The sequence below is a fragment of the Heterocephalus glaber genome, unplaced genomic scaffold (assembly GCF_053883595.1).
Source record: "Heterocephalus glaber isolate CG9 unplaced genomic scaffold, H.glaber_assembly_v1.0 deba00000546, whole genome shotgun sequence".
Lineage (NCBI taxonomy): Eukaryota > Metazoa > Chordata > Mammalia > Rodentia > Bathyergidae > Heterocephalus > Heterocephalus glaber.
Window position 1 is genome coordinate 43867645 of NW_028258147.1, and position 5226 is coordinate 43872870.

The 5226-nt window shown below is 52.2% G+C and overlaps 1 pseudogene; it reads right to left on the bottom strand.

Moving 5' to 3' along the window:
* Positions 1–474: 474 nt before the first annotated feature.
* Positions 475–3839, bottom strand: LOC147829709 (neuronal acetylcholine receptor subunit alpha-2-like; annotated as a pseudogene).
* Positions 3840–5226: the final 1387 nt, after the last annotated feature.

Sequence of the window (5226 nt, forward strand, 5' to 3'; positions counted from 1 at the left end):
GGAGACAGAAGCCAAACAGGCTTCTGGAGCACAATATACTCTTTCTGCCCTTTTCCCAGCCCCTTCTTACTCCTGCTTCTCATCTACCCCTTTCCTTTCTTACATGTTTGAAAAGAACATTCTTATAACATCTTTAGACTTGACCTATGGTGGAATTAAAATTGTACCACTTGCACCAACCCTGCCTCAAGTCTGTCTTGAGTTTGATCCCCAGTGCCCAGGTACTGAAATAAAAAATTGTACCCTTTGCTTTGCAGTTTGTCTGCATTGTTTAATCTGCTCACCTTGCACCAGCACAGCCCTGGAAGACATCAGCTGTCATCTCGGGTGCAGACCTGTTAACCTGAGCCTCGGCTAAAGAGGGCATGTGGTGATACTTGGTAGTAGGGTCATGTGAGCTGCAGCCCTTCACCCCTATGTGGGCTGCAGGATCGCCTGACCAAAGGGCAGCTGTTGAGCAAGGGCCCAGGGCCATCCTCTCCATGGGACCGTCTCTACTGGCTGAACCCAAACCACATGGGTTCTGGAGAGCCCTGGGTGATGCCTGAGCCACTGAAGTGTGGATGGCAAGGAGGACCCACACCATGGCCAGGCCAGCACATGTGGCTTCACTAAATGCAAGATGGACAGGAGATGTGGATGTGGCGTGTGACGTGTGCCAGGAGGCCACACCCAGGGAGCTGCACAAGCACGAACAGATGGCAGGCAGAGGAGGCCAGGGCTGCACTCACAGGGGTGCGGAGGAGCCCAGGCCAGAAAGGGCCACTAAGCAGAAGTCTTAAGAGAGCACTGAGGATGGAGCCTGGGCCACGGTCATGGTACAGTTTCCCCGGGCCTGCCAGGGAGAGGTGTGTGGGAGTGCAGAAGGAGGAGACCCCAAGACTGCAGGGAACCACAAAGCTCCCCACTCCACTTCCTGACCCTCTTTCCCACTCCCTTCTTATGCTTGCTCCTCTCTCCCCCTTTCTCGTCTGCCCCTTTTCTTTCTCACATGTTTCTGAAGAACATTCTTATACAACAGATGCCTTCACCTTTTCCAGCTCTGCAGCCTCCAAAGAAGGGCTTTACGTCGAGCTATCACAATATGGGATACAGTAACAATGTCAAGGTGAACTTTGCCCAGAAGGCTGCAGCCTCTGAGACAGTGTAGGGATGCCACAGAGGAACCATGGGCAGATGGCGCTGACCCCCAAGGACAGTTAAAGATGTCACAAGATGGTTGGGGCAGTTAACATGGGTCCAACAAAAAAAGACATGGAGTCAGATCATTCCAGCCAGGAATAGATGAAGAAACAGCCCAGTGGTTTTCAAGAAGCAGATAGTGATGAACATCAGGAACATCCTCTCAATGACCATGGCAACATACTTCCAGTCTTCCTTCACCTGCAGGAACAAAATGGCTCACAGTGACAGAGGCCAGGCCTTCCTGTGCATAGCTCCAATAGGGATAAACACAGGGGCAGAGCCAATGGCCCCCAGAGACCTGGGAAGCCAAGGTCAGTGCAGGTACAGAGGTGCGGTGAGAGAGGGAACAGGGTCGTGTCCTCCCAATGGTCGTGTCCTGTCCCACCCTCCATGAGGCCCAGAGCTGGCCACTGCTCTCGGGTTCCAGGAAAGGAGGCCACAGGGACACAAGGACATACTGGAGCCACTTTGGGGCATGGACCCTCCTGGGGTGTGCCATGCAGTCTACAGTTAAAGAGTGGTGAAGACTTTGCTGCCCATGTTGCCTTCCCATCCACCTACAGGAGACACAGAAGGAAGACATAAGTCACTGTGACCCACAGTGCACTGGAGGCAGGCCAGGGGACTTATAGAGCTTGGGCTCATGGCCCAGGCCAGGGGATCCAGACTCTGCTGCTCCAAAATGAAAGACTGATTTTCCTATCTACTCAACAAAGCCATGCAGCAATCACCACATGCCCTTCCTCCTTCCACAGATTGATAACAGGAATCCCAGTTCTGACAGGTACACATGGCTGGGGCCAGGGAGGGGAGCCCACATCACACAACCAAGAATCTGCAGGGCTTGCAGGAAACAAGTGACATTCACAAAATGCCGAGTCCCTGAGTAAAGGGAGGTGGTGACTTAGACACAAAGGAGGAAGGTGAGGATACCCAGGCTGATCCGCCTGGCACCTCCTTGTCCCTCCCCACATGCAGATAAAAATGCTGAGGGAGGGTTGTGTGTGTGTGTGTGTGTGTGTGTGTGTGTGTTTCATATTGCTCATGAAAAGTACTGGGGATTGCACCTAGGACAGATCACACTGAGCTATATCCCCTGAACTTTTTATTTTTATTTTGGTCCAGGGTCTTGCTAAGCTCCCCAGGTAAAACTGAATTTGCAATTCTCCTGCCTAAGCCTGCAAGAGTGCCGGGATTACAGACCTGAGCTAGAGGGGCATTCTCTTCTCCACCTGGTACTCTTCTGCCTGTTTAAGTGTCTCAAGAACTGCCAGATGTTTTTACAGTTGATTCCAGATTCCAGAGAACCAGTCTTTGAAGGAGGAGACTGGGCTGGCCCAAGCTAATGCCCTGAGAAAAGATGGTTCCTGCTGAACTGGCAGAGACATCCAGGAAGGGGCCTCACCTGTCCCACAAACTGCAGTGTTATCATCCTCAGACCACAGGTGCTCAGCATTGTAGGGCACAACTTCCAGGGCCTTCTGCATGCAAGGTGACAGAACAACCTCCCACTTCTCTGATGCAGCCTCAGCCATGGGCCCATTAGGCCCTGGGGTGCAGGCCACCACAGCCATAGAAGACACCCACAGAAGGGGCTGGGAGGCCCACGCACACCTACCTGTCCTCCTTCTCTTCCTCCTCCCACTCCTCGGCATCCACTGTGGTCTCCAGCCGGTGATAACAGGAGCTGAGCTTCAGGCCAGGTTCCCTTGGAGCTCCAGGGGTGGTGGCTGTGATAGGTTCTCAAGCAGTCACCTGGGCACAGAGCCCAGCAGGACCAAGCAAACCCGCGGGGTATGGTGTGAGTTCTGGCTGAGGGGTGGTGCAGGTGGCGTGAAGGTTGAGATTACCAAGGAGAGGGCCATGGAGATCACAGTGAAGCAAATGAGTGAGGTGACCAGCAAGGTGGGCCGGATGACCTCGGTGATGAGTAACAGGAAGATGCTGAGGGAGAGCAGCACACAGATGCAGAGCATGATCTCAGTACAGCCAGAGGACAGGTAGAAGATGGTGAGGCAGGAGATGAGCAGGCACAGGACGATGGGGTGATGGTGTGGAAGAGCAGCAGCCAGTGGTGAGGAATAACATCAGGGTAGATCCTTGCAGCAGTTGTACCTCTCACTCTTGTCCATGCTGCATTTTGATGATGACCACTCACTCCAAGCTCTCCCGGTAATCCTTCAGGTCCACCGGTTGATTTCGGCTTTGTTGTAGGTCAGGGAGCTGAACATCACCTGCCACTCTGCAGGCCCAAGGGGAAGAAGGTGATGAGAACACTGCAGGAGCTCTTGCAGATGGCCAGGGGTACTCAGTGCACAGTGCCCATGCAGAAGAGCTCGGCCTTGGTCATGTGGGTCAAGTCCAACTCTGATCTGCACAGGGAGAGGAAACAGGCTGGGGATGCTATGCTATGTGTCCACCAGAGGCAGAGCAACCCCCAAAACACAGTGGGTTACCCACTGACCAGTGTGCATTCTGCACATCTAAATGTTGTATTGAAACATGATGTTTAAATAAAAAATCATAGAAAAAGACACTGCCATTCATTTGCCTCAAAATCCCCCCCACACTTATCCCTTTGTTGCTGCCGCTGTCCTTGACTGCTCTTGTGGCTGTTTCCATGTCCTGATCCCAAACCTTTTCCTTTCAGTCATCTTGACGTTGGGGAAGAGCTGGAAGTCACACAGTGCCAGGTCAAGTGGACAAGGTGGGTGAGGATGCACTGTGACAATTTTGCAAGCCTGACTTTTTGGGGGGGTGGGTACTGGGAATCGAACTTGGGACCTTGCACTTGTGGGGCAGGTGGTGGCACCACTGAGCTAAATCCTCAGCCCAAGCCTGACTTTTCACTGGATGGTGCTCAGCAGCAGCATTCGCCATAGTCCTGGACACTCTTCAAAGACAGGAAAGAGGACTGCAGCACTCCTTCGGAAAGTTAGAAGGACAATGAGGTGTGTTCAAAGCTGGGGGAAGATTCTGAGGGGAATTAATGCCAATGGGTCTTTTTCTGTAATAATTTTTTTTAAAAACCTGAACATTCACTGTGTATTTTGATCACACCTCATGTTTGACCGTCATGTCCATAATTCTGTAACAGCTTTACGTATTTGAGCTTCTGAGGTAAATGCAATTGGCCTGTTTTTATTTAATGTTTTACAGTGATTACTTCTTGTTTTCAGAGTGATTGTACTATTCCTCCTAGTGGGTGGTGAGGCAGCCTCAGGCGGAGGAGGATCATAGCTTTTCCCCTTGGATCTTTTGGTCCTTGCTGGGATGGGACCTAGTGCTTTGGTGGCAAAGGTGCTCACATGTAGCATGCATTTCTGAGACAGCATCACTGCCTAGGGCCTGAGGAATGGGAGACATCATCCCAAGGTTTGCCTTGACCAGGGCAGGATCTGCCGTGAGTTGGGAGGACAGTGCACCATCAGAGGGTCACACAGGAACAAGGAACAGATGGGGCAAGGGTATCACCCAGAGTGCCCTGGGGCTGGAGAGGTGGGTGCTAATGTAGACAGTGGAGATGGGGCTGGGGCATCAAGGGACTGGACACCCAATGACCCACCTGGACTCTGGGGATGCTGGAAAAAGTGACAGGAAGCTCAGTCTCTTGACTGTTCCTGGGCACTAGCACAGTGGGCTCAGTGCCCTGGTGTAGCATCATCCCTTCCCCTCCAGTTCCAATGGTCAATTCTGAAGCCTAGGAATCAGAATACATAGAAGAGACTTTTGCCTCCTGGAGTCATTTCAGGGTAGAGATCAGGAAGGCTGGAGACAGGAACGCATGCACGTAACACACTTGGGTCACTTCCTCTGCCCCAGCCTCTCTTCTCGAAGTCTATCCCACTCTCATGCCTCATCCACACCCCTCATTCCCCCTAGATTCCCCATGACAGGGGACGCATGAGATCCCAATGAGTCTGGCTTATTTCACTGGACTGGAGAGTCTCCAGTTTCATCCATTTTCCCCCCAGACAGGATGCACTTCTTCATGGCTACATAATGCTACACTGTGTATCTTCTTTACCCATGCATCTGCTG